At 35.3% G+C, this 19,759-nt stretch overlaps 1 protein-coding gene across 5 annotated transcripts in view; it reads right to left on the bottom strand.

Moving 5' to 3' along the window:
- Positions 1 to 19,759, bottom strand: part of CNTN4 (contactin 4) — a 901,803-nt gene that overhangs the window by 744,800 nt on the left and 137,244 nt on the right. The window lies entirely within an intron of this gene.

Genomic DNA, 19,759 nt, shown 5'->3' with positions numbered 1-19,759 from the left:
CTTCAAAACTATTTTACCTCTTTGTTTACCTCACATTTGGGAACCTCAAAAATCCTCTGGGCAGGAAAAGGATAACAAATTCTTATTATATACAAAAGAATATGGCACAGAGGTTATAAGACAAGCCCAAGATTATAAAACCTACTCTTCTTCTCATTCAGTACCCAAACAGATTGCATGCCTTACTCCAGCATGACGATTTTTTATCCTCTTATATAAAACTGCACAGAAGTCTAAGTGGTCTCTGGCAGGTTTTTGTTAGAAAAGTCTGCAGCACAGAATGAATCTGGAAAAAACAAGATGCTTTTAGTTTCCTGAATTATATGATGCAGATGAAATTGGAAAGAAAGGGAAAATTATCCGGAAAAATTGGTCCAGTTGGGGATACAGAGCGGAAAATGGATGTAAGCATTTTAGATATCTCTTCTACATTACTTCATGTAGCATAAGTTTTCAATAAATGGAAAGTGTCACACAGAAGGGGTTGGAAATATATTTGCAATTTTCACATTAAAAGTGAAGGGAAACATACAGGGAATAAGAATAGGGAAAACTGAATCTTGCTGAGGGGGAAAAATGCATTTTACCAGCTGGAGAAGGCCTGAGTAATATAAGTAGAGACAATGTGATTTGTGAGACAAGTTGCAAAAGGCACTCCAAGATGGGAGAGGGAAAATAAAATGAAGACGACAGCATGTTTAGGACTTATTGGGCAAAAATAAAATCACTTTCAACATGCATCCCACACTCAGAACTCAGGCAGATCTATTTGATCAGTTCTGACAATAATAAAAAGTAGCACAAATGGAAGATGTCCAGCCATTCTCAAGGTACACAGTTCTGTCTGAAAATTAAACAACTAACTTCTACATCTGAGCGATATGCCACTGAAAGGGAAAAGCAATGAGGCAAAGCTGTCTTACACTATTTGCTCTATTCCATATAATTTTTGAATGTCTGCAGTCTGGAATAGCTGGTGTTGATCCTCAAACTTCTATCCCAGATGGTAAATGTAGCAACTTGCATCAAAATAAAACAGTAGAAAATTCTTGACAGAGAAGATGCTCACACTCATCTCCTGGACAGCTTTCTCAAAGCTCCACCACCAAGGCCTATAATATAAATAATGTATAAATGTGTCGTTTCAAAAAAATCTCATTCATGAATATCAGTACACATGTTATTAGCAGCATGATCATAACATGTTCTTCATTAAGATGCGGCTGCCTCCGAAGATTTTTTTTTTATTTTTGCTCTGTAAGTAACAGACAAACCAAAATGCAGGCCTTTAAATTTAATTGGCATTTTCTATGTTCTCAATTCAACAGAAACCAATACAGCGTAAGTGCTGTAACTCTGAATAATAACTTTGAGTCACTACATAGCATCAAATCCCACAAATAATAATAATGGGCAATAAACCATGTGGGAAAAAATTAGGGATTTTTCTATCCCCAAATGTGCTATGTTCATTTATTTTGACAAGTACAATTTAGTTTTAATTATTCATATGGTAGTGAATATGCTGCAGAATATTTCATAAAGAAATGAAAACTTAAATCTATAATGGGAAGTCCTATTAACAGGCAACATTAAATATTGACTTAGAATAATGCAAAAGCAAGGAATTTATCGCAGAAATCCGGATGAGTGAGCTTTCACAAGGCAGAAACAGTAGGTGGACAGCTCTTGTCCTTAATATCTATACATTGCTTTCTCTTCTGCCTGGTTGCTTAATCCACGGAAGTGCATTTTTATTGCTCTCCAAGCTCAACCTAAAAAGATGGTGAATTTGAGAATGTTTGGAAATTTACAAAACATCTTAACATTCATTACCTTAATTTAATGTAGACTTTTAAATTTTGCTTCCTCTGGGAGGCAAAAACTTAGGCAAAGCCTAAAGACATTTTTGGTTCTCCTAAGTAGGAGAATGGTACTGGGTAGAGGTCAGGGATGTTGCTATCCCCACAAAGCACAGCCTCCTACAGCAAACACTTTCCTAGCCCCAAACGTCTATACGCTGAGGTTGAGAAACCTTGATTTCATCCTAGAGATACATTATATAATAGAAAGTAAAAGAACAGTTATCACCATTTTTGGACAAGAAACGGAGGCCCAAACGTTCTGTAAGTTATACAAAAGGGAACTCTCTGCAAGTATCACCCTGTAACCTATGGAAAGTAAAACAAAGATAACAAGATATGAATCCTAGTCTGCCACTCAGCCACCATCTACAGACTTTGGCTATAGCATTTAACGTGTAAAAAGATTTTTTTTAATATTTATTTATTTTGAGAGAAGAGAGAGAGAGAGAGATAGCATTGAGAAGGGGAGGGGCAGAGAAAGAATCCCAAGTAGGATTCATGCTATTAATGCAGAGCCTGACACAGGGCTCCAACTCCCTCACAGTGAGATCATGACCCGATCCAAAAGCAAAAGTGAGATGTTTAACCAACTGAGCCACCCAGGCACCCCAACATTTAACATTTTTAACTGTGAAAGCAGTTTCTCTAACTGGTAATACAATTATAAGTAAGAATTCATATGAAAATCTATTTATGAAAGGTAAGGCACTGTCCAAATGTATGCTATCATTAACTTTAAAGACAACTTTCACTAACATCTCCCTTCTCAGTTATCATGTTTTGTTAGTAAACTAGAAATTTGTGTTACAATTCGCTAAATAAACTAGGCTGATGTCCAAAAACAAACATATGGTTGAACCCCATAAAGTTGTTGGGGAGAAAGGCGACATGTGCAGAAGAGGAGTTAAAAGAAAGGCTGAAATTGTAAAGAAAAAAAGGTCTGAAACTTAGATTTATCACTGAAATATCAGTTTACTAGTACAATATAGTTTTGGGTGAATTATTTAACCTAAGTCTCTATGTCCTTATTTGGATAATAGTACTTGAACCTCATAAGGCTGCAAGCACTAAATGAAATAATAAAGGAAAAAGAACAGTGTCAGAGTACACAACAGGTACCTGCTATGATATTAATAATCACATATGACATATGTTAATAACCATATTTTAAATGTGTGTGTATATGTGTGTGTACATATATGTGTGTGTATATGTATGTATATGTATATACATACATCCTTGTTTATTTTCTTTTATTTTATCAAGAATCTCTCTTATGCCAAGCTATGCTTTAAGGACTGGGAAACAGTGGTAGTTCAAATGGATGAGGTTCCTGGTGGGTGTCATAAATCTCACATTTCAGTGGGGGATATCAGCAAATCAATATATGAATAACAAAAAATCAAAAATAAAAATTGTAAAAGGTCAGGAACTCAGGCTTAGACATGAGATAGTAGTTCAAAGTATCTATGAAGATAAAGATTAGTTTCCAGAAATGCGAGAAACAGACTATGTGAGTGGAATTATTACATACAGGATTTGTGATCCGGGAAGTTCAAAGCCAATTATGGCATGGGTGGTGGGTTCATAAACGTGAGCAAATAAGGTGCATCTAGCAGGAGTAGGTGATTAAAACCAGAGTAAAGCATTTTCAATTGTTTTCTTAGGCAAGATTTCATTCTAACATAATATATTTCATCCTGTAACTATCTATGTCTAGCTTATTTATTAGGAAGTTTCTAAATGCTTATTGAGACAAAAAACATAAGGCAATCTGTGGTGATTCTCAATGAAATTTCTCAAGTCAGAATATCAGAAAGTAACAAGACCAATATCAACTGTACAGGTATAATTTGAAAATGTTAAATTAGTAAGAAATCTTGGCAGATTATGATCAAACTAATTCCATTAAAGAAAAGATTAGTGGTAGGAAGTTGTGTTTTGTTTCAAGAAAATAAAGAAAAATTAGTGAACAGAATTCTCCAGCAATGAATTTATCAAAGGATAGATAAAAGAAATTCTAGAATTATGGTCTAAATCACAAAGCAGAATATTTTTTCTGCTTTGTTTAGAATATATTATCCCTTTCTAATTTTTTATCTTGTTTCTCATAAATAATATAGCATCCACCCATATAAAATTTTTTAAACAAATAGGGATACTTCTACCAGAAAGAAAGTTGCTGTTCATTCCAATGGGGAAAAAAATAAGGCAGCAGGAATGCAAGTAGTTCAAACACTTTTTAAAACATTGACCAAAGACCGAATTCTTCAATGTGCTTAGAACCATGACACAATACAAAGTATACTAGAAATTTAGGATAATCTAGTCACCTTGACCAACTTCAATTAAAAGAAAGCCAAACTAGTAAGACTAGATTCTAAGAATGCTCTTTGGATCTTATTTCCAATGGCCATTTAAACGGTTCAAAGTAAACATGCAAATACTAAATCTGGTAGGTGTGTGTGCTTGTGTGTGTGTGTGTGTGTGCACGTGTGTGTGTGTCTGTGCACATGCGTGCTTTGCACATATGTCTGATTTTCTTTTGTGAATGTAATGGTCTCTAAGGGACAAGAGATAAATTTAAAATATGCTAAATTACCATAAAAGGTTAAAGACTAAATGGAGATAAAACACCCTGACGAAGAAATAATAGTTTTCAAGACAATCTTGTTTTTTGACATCTTTAGTCAACAATGGTATTGACTTCAAAAGGAACTAAATATTACATTGTGCTTTGGATGACAAACCAACCAGATCATCAAATACTATTATCAAGCCAGTAGCTACTTAGAAAGGATTCAGCATTTAAGTTACCTCACTTAACCATTTGAGTTAAATTTCCTAGTGGATGGGGTTTTAAATCATCAGCTATAAGAAATCTACAATTAAACCCAGAAAATAAGGACATATTTTATTCTAAAAGATAAGGAGAATAACAGAAGTGATTACCTATGATTTGACCATTATTACAAGCAGTACCATTTCACTTCTAATGAATGTCTTCCAATCTTTTTTTTTCCTTTTTCTTGTTTACATATAGAAAATATAATTAATAGGAATGCAAGAAAAGTAAGGAAACAGGGAAGAGTAATTTTCATTTTTCTTTACACATGAATTCTAAAAAAATTTGGAAACATGTTTAAAAAATATCTAAACATCATGAATTAATGAAGCAATAAGGTCCCAAGAGACAAAAAAATAAATGTAATAAAGATGACTTAAAGACTTAAATGTTTTGCTAAAGAATCATTTGAAAATGAAGTCCAGTGCACTTCCAATGGAACTTACGTATTAAGTTTCGATCAAAAACTTTACCCAGAGTATTTTTATAGTTGAACTAGATTAGAGGAAAAAATAAAGTCAATCATTTCATTAGAGACTACTGGCTTTAATATCTATAATCTGTTCATTCATTAAGTTATTATGTATCCAGCACCTATTATATGAAAGCAATTTTCCAATTCCTGTATATACGAATGTGCAGTATGAATAGAAATCATCACAGGTTACTGCCACATATGTAGTGCTGATTGGAATACACTTAGGCTAAAATAAAATAAATGCATTTGAATCAATGAAATTGATTTTGGCATACTCACTTTCTGAACCGTTGTTTTTACTATATACAATACAGCGGAGGAAAAAGAATGTATCAACTGGACAACTCATCAAATTGGAAAACAACCTTTTCTTTTTAATATTTATGCTTTGTGGCATAGCTTCAATGAAACTATACCAACTTTATTTTTCAATGTAATCCATGATGTATGACATACAGGGAAATATGGAATCTGTCTACATAATATATTGTGAATCAAGAAACATTAATAACTAACTTTTAAAAATAGAATAATACCTATTTCTGCCAGCATGCCACCCTGAGTAAACTATGTAATATTTTATAACTAAGGCTAAAGTACTATTTTATTTCCTTGCTGTCCATTAATCCCAAATACAGAAAAGGCAATGACCCTATGACTTTATTACCAAAGTCTTCTGAATGACTTTGATGATACAAAAACTTATTTCCTAAGGGACCTTTAGTGATAGAGCCCTGAAAGCCCTATTTCCAAAATTTCACAGAAATGAGTGTTCAGAACCAAATAAAAACACAAATCAGAAGAATTGAGGAAAATGAATCTAAATAGATATTCTGTCATTTATCTAGTACCCCTGAACTTTCCTGTTATTGTTAACAAATACTTAGAGAATACACTATCAATAGATTTTATCGTTATTCCAGGAGCAAATATTTAACATCCTAGATGGCCATGCTCAACTTCCCAAATGTTAACTGATGCCACTACAAATTGCTTGTGACATATTACAGGTGTATCAGGAAATTAATGATAGCTTATAGGACAGGAAATACATTTTCATAACTGGTCAGGAGGACTGGCTTTTCATTAGCTTCTTTTCAAGAGCAAGAAGTAAGATATTCCTATAAGGAATTCTGAAAATATTCATATAATGACACTGTGTAAATAGATGACAACACATTAGCATTTTAAAGCAGAACTTTTCTTCCTCATGTTTATGTGTAAAATATTCAAGTGCCTTAACTAATTATTCTTTTAAAGTAAATTCTCCTCTTTTTAAATTGACTAGAACTAGAGCAAAATCAGTGAAACTTTCTAAATTACTAGGTATTATACTGAACATTCAATATTATGTTCTGTTTCCCTGATCACTGTCTACTTTTGTCTTCATTCACAACTTACTAATGTTTTAAGAATTATATTATAATACACATATTCTCAGGGGGGACAACATTTAGTATGTTTTAAATATCATTATGCAGTACAAAACAAATAGAGACAATGTAGATTCCTTCATAAGCAAAGATTACCAAATAGTATCCTTTATTTTCCATTACTATCACACACTTTTCACTTTAGAGCTCATAACAACCATAAGCTCAGAAAGTATATAATGAGGTACATAAATAGACATAGAATATAAATACAAGAATATAATAATGATAAGAGCAAGAATTAATGACAACTAACAATGAAACTTCTCTGAAGAAGGCAGCATACTGGGATGGTCCCAAGATCCCTGTCCCTTGGTGTACACAACCAATATGATACCCTCCCTGTTAATGAGGGTGTGGTGGTGAATACAATGGATTTCAAACCCCTGGTTAGACTATTTCATATGACTTAGGTGATTCGATGGAGGCCCCCAATCTGTTGGTTCTGAGTTATTCAAAAAAGATATCCTCTTGGATGGTTTTGAACTAAAGTAAACTCTCTCCCTTCCTGAAGGGAGAGGCTTGAAGTGATAAAAATTGCTCTGCTATGAACAAGTAAGCTGCTATGTTGTAAGGTGCTTAAGGAGGGCACCACATGGCAAGGTCCTGAGGGCAGAGTCTGGCTGACAGTTAGTAAGGCAAGGATCTGAGACCTCATTCCCACATCTTCAAGGGAATGAATGTTGCCAATAATCTGAAAAGTCTGCAAACAGGTACTTCCCTAATTGAGCCTCCACATGAAGATATGGCCCACTGACACTTCCATCTTAGCATTATGAAACCCTGAGTGAATAATTCAACTAAAACATGCCAGATGTCTGGTCCATCAAATTTGTGAGATAATAAATGTGGGGTTACTTTAAGTTACTACATCTGTGGTAATTTGTTACACAACAGTACAAATGCAATATAGGTGTACTATCATGTACTGAATATTTTTTAAGGCTTTGCCAGGTATTGTGCTAAGTTTTATATGTATTGTTCCATTTAATCCTCAAAACAAATTCATAAGACAAAAGCTATTAATAACACTATTTTATAGATGGTGAAGCCATACAGGGTAAGTAACTTGCTTAAGGTCACACAGCTAACATGGATGATGGTGAATATTTAATCTGATCTTATTTAACTACAGAGCTTATGTTCTTAAACACTATTCAACTCTCCCTGTGAAAAAGTACACTGAGGCCATGATCCTAAAATCTGTGTGTGAATCAGCTATGCCATTTAAAGGGAAACACTGACTCTCCCTTCTTGTCTCTGGTCTAAAGCCCTTTCATATCTAAGATTCTCTCATGAAATTAAATCCTTTTGTTTTTAATTGACTACACAAAAATGAATACACTTTTATATAGAAAAGTTAAATTAGAAGGGTCAGTTATAAGGTATCTTAGGTTTTTAAGTGAGCCACCTTCTGTCGAAGAGACCCAAAACCCATGTAGAAAACAACATTTTGGGGCAACTTGCACATCTCTGGAACAGGATTAGGAGATACTAAGAGATGGCATTTTTTTTTAATTATTTTTTAACGTTTATTTATTATTGAGAGACAGAGACGGAGCATGAGCATGGGAGGGGCAGAGAGAGGAGACTCAGAATCCAAAGCAGGCTCCATGCTCTGAGCTGTCAGCACAGAGCCCAACGTGGGGCTTGAAGTCACAAGCCACGAGATCATGACCTGAGCCAAAGTTGGACAGTTAACCAACTGAGCCACCCAGGCGCCCCAGAGATGGCTTATTTTAAAATTCATTTCTGATATACATCCCAGCTAACGAAGGAACTGAAAATTATTCAAACTCCCTCTGCAAGGATCTTGAAAAGAATAAAATATCTAAAAGTGGGGCTCTATAAAAACACTTATTATGTAGGGGATATGGTTTAAGTATGTTCCTAGGTTCTTTTAAAGGAAGTGTCTATGCCAAGACGTACCACAGTAATGTCAGTGTAAATCAAAACCAGGGTGGTAAGACCCCTGTAGAACTTTCAGAGTCTCAAATTTCCATTTGATTTCTTTTGAACTTACTGGACCTCATTTGCATGTTCTTCCATAACCCTCTTGTCCCTCCATTCAATTCTTTGCCCAATGTTGTGGTTTCAGCTGCTCTTCTCCCTCAAGTTCTTATTTGACCTCAATAAGATCTGAACTTGCCCCTATGAATGACCCAGATTCTTTGGCTTAAGCCTTACCAGTTCTACAACAAAAGATAAACAAGTCCATATTCACCTATCTGCTGTCTTTCATAAGCACTAACTTAGCTGGGAAACAAAGCATTTACAGTCATGAAACAACATATAATTGGTGTTGTGTCTCATTTCAGAGGTCTTAGCATGATACCCCATATGACTGCACCAGATTCCTTATACAAAGTGCTCTCTGGATATGATACCACATGTTTGCTTCCAATGAATCAACTTTTTGTTTTTCATTGCTTTCCTTTCCCCCCTCACTAAACAGTTCATCAATCCCTCTAAGTAGGGATATACTGACAGCAGCAACTTGGTTGCTGGTTATTTATAACCTGGTTATTTAAGGCACTCTACCATTTTTTAGGGTAGTTTATTCAACACAGCAGATGATTCTACTTTCAGCAGCTAGCTAGTACCTTCAGTCTCGTTTGAAACCTCCCTATGCACTTGGAGGGTCCAACGGAATACCTTCAACATGTGCATGTTAGCTCTTCACATTCATAACCTGATTTCTCTGTTACAACAAATCCTTCCCCTAAAGTTGAGCTGAATTCACCATATCAAGCCAACACAACACAGGTTACAATAGGCTGCTTACGCTGTCAGGAGAGAATGTTTGCCACTTTAACAGGCTTTTCCCTTTACAAATCCACCAAGTGGCTATTTTCAATGTTAACCTAAGAGAGTGCTCAAGCTCATCATACAGACTTCCAGATATGATGAATGACTAAGGCAAAAAACACATTTGTTAAGGAAGCAGCCCATATAAAGCTTGTAAAGCTTTGATTGATCATGTTTACCCAGTGGATACAAATGTTATTGGCCTTTAAAAAATACTGGGGGGGGGGGGGGGCGGGGTACTGTGTTTTGGTTTTGTTTGTTTTTACCCTTTCTGAAAATAGCTTTTTCCGACCAGTGTGTGTTCAGGCTTACACAATGGAATGGTATGGAATAGAGGTTAACCAGTGATTTTTGTGTAAACAAAATTGATTCCTTTTCTCCACTACATGATGAGATATAAAAATGGTCCACCTGAGAGCAAGCCCTGATTGTTCTGTTTCTTTTTTCAAGGCTGTTTGTTGTTTGTATCATTTGTGCATACACAAACAAAAGCAAGTTAAGTTAATAAACCAAAAAGCTTGACTTTGGCTCTCAAGCCAAACACTAATTAGCTTTTAAAAATATTTTGAAGACTTTGTCCTCTCTGTATAAAATAAAGATTAATTCATTCAGCTTATCATTCAATAATTACTAATTATCTACCTATTATGGGCCAGGAACTTTTATAGATTTTCAGTTTATAGCACTGAACAAACTGATCTCTGCTCTCATGTACTATACCTCCTAGATGGGGAGACAGACAATAAGGAAATAAACACATAACACAGAGTGAAAAGTGATGTATATGTCCAACATCTGAGCAGAGATCCAAAGTAATAATGGACCCAGACAAGCAGATATCTGGAGTAAAAGCAACCCAAATAGAGGGAACGAATGCATAAGCTTGAGGAGTTATCAATATATGTGAACATTCTTGGAATGCCATACTTTCTGCCACTTCTCTGCCTAGAAGTGAGTTGCTTTATGTTCCCCTAAACACAATTCACCATGAGATGACACTGTGAAGCCCAGAATAACTACTGTCACTCAAGTAATACGTAGAGAACAACTTATAATCATTTGCCCCATATACTCCGTTTTAGAGCCATTTTATCATAGAGAATACAGTCCTTAGCAATTTCTTTTTTAATCAAAAAAGATACCTAATATGACAAGAAATCCCCAATCCAGACCACAACATCAGCCAAAGTAGAAAAAATAGCAATTTCCCCTGAAAAACTGATTTCAAAACTATCATCATCCATCATCATCATCATCAATCACAGGAGGCAGCTGCTTTGGCAGCATTATTTTAAGTCCATATTTAACTAGATGACAGCTTAACCTTCTTAAGGAAGCAGAGTAATCTCTCCTTACAACCTCAACCAAGTATAGGAAAGTAGATTTGCTCTAATGTAGAAACTGTCTTTCATCTGATTTCATAAACATGCAATGGCATTTGATGATTTAATAGGTTCTTGGAATTTTTCTTTTGAACATTCAACACTCTATCAAGACTGGTGAAGAGTGCATAACTCAAGGATTATTGAAGTTACTACACAAGCAGAAACTAATCGACCAAACTGTGTATGACAGCCAAGTAGAAAGGCATCAGTGCATGGACGCCTGGGTGACTCAGTCAGTTAAGCTTAGGCATCCGACTTCAGCTCTGGTCATGATCTCATGGTTCCTGTACTGGAGCCCCACGTTGGGCTTGCTGCTGTCAGTGCAGAGCCTGCTTCAGATTCTGTGTCTCCCTCTCTCTCTGTCCCTCCCCCACTCACGCTCTGTGCCTCTCTCTCTCTCTGTTGAAAATAAGCATAATTTTTAATTTAAAAAAAAGGCATCTTCACAAAATGTACCTCCTAAAGAAAGAAGAGACATGTGACTAAATGTATACAATGCAATGTACTTGTGTATCACACACAATAGGCACATTTCTCTCCACACTGTATGCTGTACTTAACTGATACCCTCCATATGCTGTACACATCCATTCCCCAAGGCATGTCTTTCTATCTAAATTTGCATTAGTCTGTAGTAACCATCCTAACCATACTCCTGAACAAAATGAATGCCAATCCCTTCCAAAATACTTTTCCTAGATTCCCAGGGAGAAGTAAGTTTTGGTATCTCTGAATTCCTCATCAGACTTCATCCATATCTCTTTTGAGAACACAGCTTATATTCTATTTTGTATTAGAGTTCTTTGTATCCATCATCCCCTTTCTCCTGTCAACGGAAAAACATTTTGGCAATTATAATAGCAGCCTATTTTTGTTTACTAAAATAGTATTTATATATTACACTGTTAAGACATGTGGTGAATTAAAAAACACTGTATATCCTAATTATGCTGTACCTTCAAAACAATATCCTCAGTTAACAATGTGCCTATCATTCACAGCATCACTAAGGGCCAGAACCAAAATAACTATCTGGAAGTTACTTAAAGTATATGTCAACAATAGCAGTTTTGTCATTCAAAAATGTTTACATAAAATGGCCAAAAAAAATCCCCATTAAAAGCTTCCTTTTGGGATAAGGGGTAGTACAAAATCCTTTCATTATTATTCCCACAGGAGCCAGCACACTGCCTTGATGACAAGTTTTTGAATGAATGAAGTAAATAATTGCATGGTTATGTGCACTTTACTATGTCTGAGTCACAAAATGTCAAAAATTTGGGAGACAGAAGATGGTTGCAAGTTGAGAATGTCCAAGAGAAGCAGAGTACAAATTACAGAATAAATGGAAAGAAAATACATCAAAGCTGTGATTAAACAGAATCCTAACAAAGTTTGAGATTAAGAATCCTATTTGTCCCTGAGGAAAATAATTAGGACCAGTAATATTCTGAAAAATTAACATCCAGCAAGGTGTTCATGTAAGAGCACATGGCAGTTTAAAAATGTGTGTGTGTGTGTGTGTGTGTGTGTGTGTGTGTGTGTGTGAGAGAGAGAGAGAGAGAGAGAGAGAGAGAGAGAGAGAGATCGAGCACACACCCATATCTGCACAAGCACATGTACACCTATCTGTCCGGTGCTAGTAAAGTTGGAGGAAAATATGGTAGGAAAAGAATAATTCTCAAAACGCAACTCTACTTACTACTGGGATATAAATATTGATTCACCAACAAAATATGCAAACTTCAGCATACCTAGACAGTTTATGATTAATGATAGGATACCTAGTTAAAGGTAGCTGAAAGGTGTATCATTTTTCATGACAAAGGACCAATGAGACTCAAAGTAATAAGATGAAGTATTAGGTTGAATTTAGAATTTTTTACTATGCAGTCATTTCTTGAAAAGAAAAATATACATGTGCATTTTTATTGTTTTAAACTAAAATAGTAAGAGTTTTAAAGACATGTACATGGTACATTTCTAAAACTCAATATTCCTAATTATTTCTTTTAGCATTCTTCAAAGTCTATACTTCTGAAGAATAGTTACATGAGTTTCAATGCAGTGAGAGCTTTTGGGAAATTAAGTATAGCACAAGAATCATGCTCAATGTACACACTGTCATTGCCTTTTTCTGGAAATATAAGTCCATCACCTGGGAACCTGTCAGTTGTGATATTCTCCAACCTCCCGTCTTATCTTCTTGATATAGCTAGAATGTATCTGGCACAAAGCAGCTACTCAGAAAGTGTGTGTTAAGCCATGATAAATACTGCATCAATATGTCTATTTTGCCCAAGGTTTAGTTTCTTAAAATGGCAGCTTAAGATCACAAATAAATTGGGATTCTATCGGTCTCGTTTCCTTTCTAATAAATGATTATGGTTTCATCTTCTGTTAGGTCACAAACTTCCAAAATACATTCTGTGAAATATACTTATCAAAGGAAAAATGGTAGCAGTTCTATCCTTAGAATATGTGAACATTTAGGGGCACCTGGGTGGCTTAGTTGGTTGAGCATCAGGCTTTGGCTCAGGTCATGATCTCACGGTTATTGAGGTCGAGCCGCACGTCAGGCTCTGTGCTGACAGCTCAGAGCCTGGAGCCTGCTTCAGATTCTGTGTCTCCCTCTCTTTCTGTTCCTCCCCTGCTCGTGCCCTGTGTCTGTCTGTCTGTCTGTCTGTCTCTCTCTCTCTCTCTCTCTCAAAATTAAATAAACATTAAAAAAAATTTTTTAAAGAATTTGTGAACATTTCTATTTGCAACAAGAGATTTTAGCTGCAGGACTTCTCCCTGTATTTAATATGGAAACATACATTTTGGATACTGTAGAAGATAAATATATATAGTATTTCTCAAATTGGCTTCAGAATATTTTTTTTTACTTCAAGTTTATTTTGTTAACATACAGGGCATTACTGGTTTCACATATACAATTCAGTGATTCATCACTTCCATACAACACCCAGTACTCGTCACAAGTGCCCTCCTTAATACCCATCGCCAATCAAGTCCATCTCTTACCCTACTTCAGAATATTTTTAAATTAAATATTGTAGTGGGTTGTTCATATCTTTTCATACTTTAAACATTAAATATCCTGAATTTCAAAGCTTTTAGGCTTTGTTTCCAGAAGTTTCATGTGGGCAACCAGTATATATTCATCTTCTTGATTATACAGTCTTTTAGAATGTAGGTCATAAGAAATGTTTGAAACAATGATTACTTATCAGATGATAGTTTGAACAATGTAAAAGTTTTCACATGTAAAACCTTAAAGGTTTTAAGAATAATGCACCAGGGGGGCACCTGGGTGGCTCAGTCGGTTAAGCATCCGGCTTCGGCTCAGGTCATGATCTCACGGTTTGTGAGTTTGAGCCCCGCGTCGGGCTGTGTGCTGACAGCTCAGAGCCTGGAGCCTGCTTCAGATTCTTTGTCTCTCCATCTCTCGGCCCCTCCCCTGCTCATGCTCTGTGTCTCTCTGTCTCTCAATAATAAATAAACGTTTAAAAAAAATTTTTTTAAAGAATAAAAGTATAATGCACCAGGAATCTCAGAACCTTTATCTTGCCCTTATATTTGAGAAAAGCATTATCTTTTACCTTCCACAGTGAACTAGATTATGTGTCTCATTCATCCCATTTTCTTCATTTATTCACTTGGTTAATGAACATTTAACCCTCATTATCCCCCATGCATGGGCCTGGAAATGGATCATATAAAGATGAATGTAAAGGTTCCTGCTCTAACAGAGTCTTTGTCTCATTTCACAAATAAAAATATAATAACAATAATAACCCAAAGAGTGGTTGGTGACATAATAAAGAGATACAGGCAGTTACCAAATAAGGCAAACACTGCCTCAGGTAGTTGGAAAAAGCTTCCAAGGAGTAGGCCTTCAAAAAAGTAACCTTCAACAGAGGTAGGTATCAAAAAATGAGTTTACCACGTTTAAGAGGACGGCAGATACAGGTCAAGTAACATATCCAAAGAAAGAACATTTGTTGAGGTGTAGGGATAAAGACATACAGAAGGGTGGGGAATTGAGGTGACGGAGCACAAGGTTAGACTGTGGCTAATGTGTTCAGGAACTTGCATGAAAAACTAAGGAATTTAACTGCAATATTATATATATATACACATAGGGATTTCCTTTTTTATTGTTTTGTCCCATTTTTGGCTGGGGCTCTAACTCCCTGTTCAAAATACCAACTTCTTAAAAGCAATGAGAGGAAACCTGATCCTAAAGAGAACAAAGACTGTGTGTCACAGATCTTTTTGTCCTCAGGACCTGGCTTAAAGCTCAACATGTGGGAAGCAGTCTAAAGTATAATACATGGATAGATGGATCCCTGGATCAATGAATGGGGGGAAAAGAAAGAGAAAGGACAAGGGATGAAGGGAAATGTAACAAGAGTAGGAGGGGAAAAGAAAGGAAAGGGAAGAAGAGAACAAAGGAAAACAGGAATGGAAAGTTGGAGCAGAAAGAACACAGTTATATCAATTTTTGTTTATCTGTATTTCTCAGGAGGCTGAATTGCAGATAACAAAGACCCTACTCAATCTAGCTTATATAAAAGGGTAATTGGTTGGGTCCTATAGCTCCTAATTATCCTAGGGTGTAGCTGAAGATTAAAGGAAAAATTGCAGGAAGCAGTGCCTGAGGTCACAGAACTGAAGACAACCATTTCAGGACTCTTTCCCTGCCTCCTGATCAGTCTTGTCCAGGTATCTGGGCTTAGCCTAACTGTGTGGACATTAACCAATTTCCTGTATAGACAGCATCTAACTCTCAATGTCCACACTCTGATGCTACTTTTAGGATACAGATCTACTTCTTCTTGAATTCCTTCATCCAGAGGAAGAGGAAACTGAAATGGTTGCAACTTGCGACACTAGCGCATGAATTTGGATCAAAATAATTACATCTGCTTTAAAAGACATACAATTTTAAATTATGACATTGTGTTCTGGATTACAGAAGTAACTTTATTACTAAATTATGCAAAGAGACCACAGACATTAAATATTAGAATAACATTTAATAAAAGAACAGTTAGATTTCATCATCAGGGTTAAAATGGTATTAGCTCATAACAAGTAAATGTGGCCAAATCTGAATAATGTCTCAGTTCTGCCTCACCAATCTCATGGCATGACATGAAGATCAAAAAAGATGAAGTGTGTGAATGCTTACGGTAAGGTCTACGAAACTACAGTGGCCATTATAGCTGTCATTTCTGCTGTTATTAATATTCAATAGATGTGAAGAAGCAGAACAAGCAGGGTCAAAGAAACCAAGTCTTGCCTTATAATATCTATCGAAGATTTCCTCCTGACCTTTGATAAAATAAATATAATTCATTTAATTCCTTAAATAACTGTTCTTCCCAGCACCAGTATATTTTTTCAAGGTCTTCAGCCCAATACCTCACACTATGGATACAGATGCAGACATTCTTATTTTTCTAGTATTTCTCAACATAAGAAACTGTGTTCAAAGTTAAATACATGATGATGTGAGATGATTTATCCAATGGAGTAGAAAACAAGTTGGATAATTGAGATGAACATTGAGAGAATATGTTGATCACAAGGGAACATGCTTTAGCTGATCTGCAGTAGAAGAACAAGTTGATAGCAATGACCTTGAGCAGACAGTTCTGACAATCGGGCATCTAGATGGCCTTGTGAAAGAGGCAAAAGTTAAACTAGACATGGAAAGGTAAGTCCAACTTTGATAGGTAAGGACTGAAAGACAGGAGTATCCCCGACAAAGGAAACTGAGTAAAAGGCAGAAAGGCTGGATCAAATATTGGGCACAATAGCAAGCAATAAGTAGCAGGAGTCTCAGAAACATGAGACAATGGCTAGAAAAACTGAAAAGTAACTGTGGAAACATTCTCCGTGTCAGCATTATAACTCTCTACCTAATCCCTACTATACTTAGCTTTAAAATAGGTAATGAAGGGGCGCCTGGGTGGCTCAGTCAATTGAGCGTCCGACTTCGGCTCAGGTCATGATCACGGTCCATGAGTTCGAGCCCCGCATCGGGCTCTGTGCTGATAGCTCAGAGTCTGGAGCCTGTTTCAGATTCTGTGTCTCCCTCTCTCTCTCTGACCCTCCTCCTTTCAAGCTCTGTCTCTCTCTGTGTCAAAAATGAATAAAACGTTAAAAAAAATTTTTTAATAAATAAAAAAATAAAATAGGTAATGAAATTGGAATTAATTTAGTAAAATAATTATGGTATTTATAACTTTTCTAAATAGTATTACACTTTCCTCTGAAAATAAGTAGATCTATGCTCTCTACTTATATGTTGATATAATTTAACACACAAAGAATATTCGCTGTTTTTTTTTTAATATTTCCTTTAAATTTTGTTTATGCTGATTTCTATTCTTTTGATGGGAAAGAACACATTTACACATTGCCTTTGTCAAGGCCATGTTGAAAACCACCCTTTGCCATAAAAAGACATTTTTACTAATGGCATATAATCAAACATGCACTTCATTCGTCATTAAAACTTACTGCAAATATTCAACAGCTACATAGCAAATGCAATGAAAACAATAAAGTTGATTTCAAACTGTAATGCCTGTGATTTGTCTCATAAAATACAGAAAAAAAATGCCTGTAACAAAATTAGATATGCAAAGAACATTTTATTCCCATTTGATTTACAAATGTTTAAAATATAGTTTTTAATATCTGGCACTCGTGATGAAAACTACGTTCTTATTTTAAATGAAGTTAGTGTCTTAATAGGCTCTGCTGCTTGTTATCATTTTTACAGATGAGTTATATATATATTTTTCTACACAGTGAATAACTACTCCTTGCATATGTAGACTAATCCATATAAAATAGATACCATCTTACCATTTTTCATCTACAAAGATGACAATTTTTTTTAGATTTCACCTATCTGATTAAAATCACAGAATTTCAGATTAAGAAAAATGGTCCAAGATATCTACTGGTCTCTGGCCTGGTTCATAAAAATCCCCTCTAGTATAAAAAGGGGGGCATTTCTTATCTGCTGTTGTCATGTTTGTAATAAGGAGCTTAAAATAATATATGAATGGAACACAAAGAAGTATTCAATGAGGAATAAGCCCAATACTCAACTGGATCTTTCCCCATATTTACCCACTTCAAAAAAAAATTTTTAATAAAACAAAAAAGAAACACCTATTGCAAGCAAATAGCTAACCTCACAACATAAAAGGTTCCTGAACATTATTTAGAGTTTTTGAAACGAGCAGATTAAAGGATATGAGGACTTACAATCTAGACTAAAAATATAAAGCATTTATTTCTCTAATTTCAAACAAAAGGAACTAAAATTAGCATTCCTGGATAACACTCTTTCATCTAAGTAGCTTAGAAGAATCAAGTGAATTATTCAAATCTAGAAAAGGAAACCACTAGGAAAATAGATATTTTAATGTTCTCTAGCCTGCAACCTATCCAGGAAGAGAGAAATCAGATAAAAGATAACCTTCAGCAAACAAGGTTATGAGAGATTCTTTCAATATGAGTCAATCTTCCGTCTCCATGTCAGGTAAGACAAAAGGACACAAAAAGGAAGCTTGCTTTCTTAGATCCACCCCACCCCAAAATTGAAGAAAACAAGAATACTGCTGAATACCCAAAGAATCAATTGCACCTTTCCACTGTTCAATCCCAAGAAGTAAATTTACCTCACCCTGTACACTGTTCATAACAGTGTTACTGATACAAAATTATTCACCTCTAAACGTTAGCTTTTTCAACTATGAAATGAAATTATTTTAGGGAAGAAGTCATGTAAGAAATCATGTATGATTTAGCCCACTAACCATACAAATAAAGTGGGCTTTAGGGAAACTGAATTGCTTAAGATCTGACAGCTCTTGAGAGCAAGATTAGCCTCAAAACACTTGCCTTGAAAATTCCTGTCTCAAGGCTTTGATGGCCCAAGACTGTAGGATACCATCTGCTTTGTTTTAATTTGGACATCTTTGCTATGGGATCAGGTATGTACCGTATATGTGTCTGTGCAAATATCTGTGTATGTGTTAGACAGGCATTAATGTAGTTAAGACTCAATTTTATACTGATTAATAATCATTCTTAAATGGCCAGTAATCCTTTTTAAGTCTAAAAATCTTCTCCGTAAATTAAATTCTGTAATGCCATAGGATTACATGCAATTAGGTAAGCAAATACCAGTCACAGTATTACCACAAAATTACCAAAATATACATTGCTAAAACAAGCAAACTGGTAATTTTCCAGTATATCATGCATGCACTACATTAGAAGGAGCAACAACAGAGAACTTAATACAAAATACAAAGGTGTTACATTGAAAAACAGATGCTTATTGAGAATTTTCCTATTGAAGAAAGAGCCAACCCATCACTAAGATTGGCAACATATAAGATAACGTTTACAGGGGTAAGGTGGGTTTCCAAATACACATGTTGGCAATGTTAGAATTTAACATGACAAAATATAACTTGCATAAAAAACACCAAAGGTTTATATATATATATATATATATATATATATATATATAGGAAAACAAATAAATGTACTGTACATTAGAGTTATCTGGATAATAAATTTAAGGTAATTAGTTAACTTTCTTATTTTAAGAACTGTACCATTTTATTATTTTTTTTATTTTTTTTAATGTTTATTTATTTTTGATAAAGAGACAGAGCTCGAGTGGGGGAGAGACAGAGAGAGAGAGGGAGACACAGAATCCAAAGCAGACTCCAGGCTCTGAGCTGTCAGCACAGAGCCCAATGTGGGGCTTGAACCCATGAACCATGAGATCATGACCTGAGCCAAAGTCAGAGGCTCAACCTACTGAACCACCCAGGCGGCCCCAAAACTGTAGAATTTTATAATACAGTGGCAAATGGAATTTCATAATAATTTTTTTT

The sequence above is a fragment of the Leopardus geoffroyi genome, chromosome A2, assembly GCF_018350155.1.
Source record: "Leopardus geoffroyi isolate Oge1 chromosome A2, O.geoffroyi_Oge1_pat1.0, whole genome shotgun sequence".
In the NCBI taxonomy this organism is placed as follows: domain Eukaryota; kingdom Metazoa; phylum Chordata; class Mammalia; order Carnivora; family Felidae; genus Leopardus; species Leopardus geoffroyi.
This window is presented reverse-complemented; position numbering and strand designations above follow the sequence as displayed.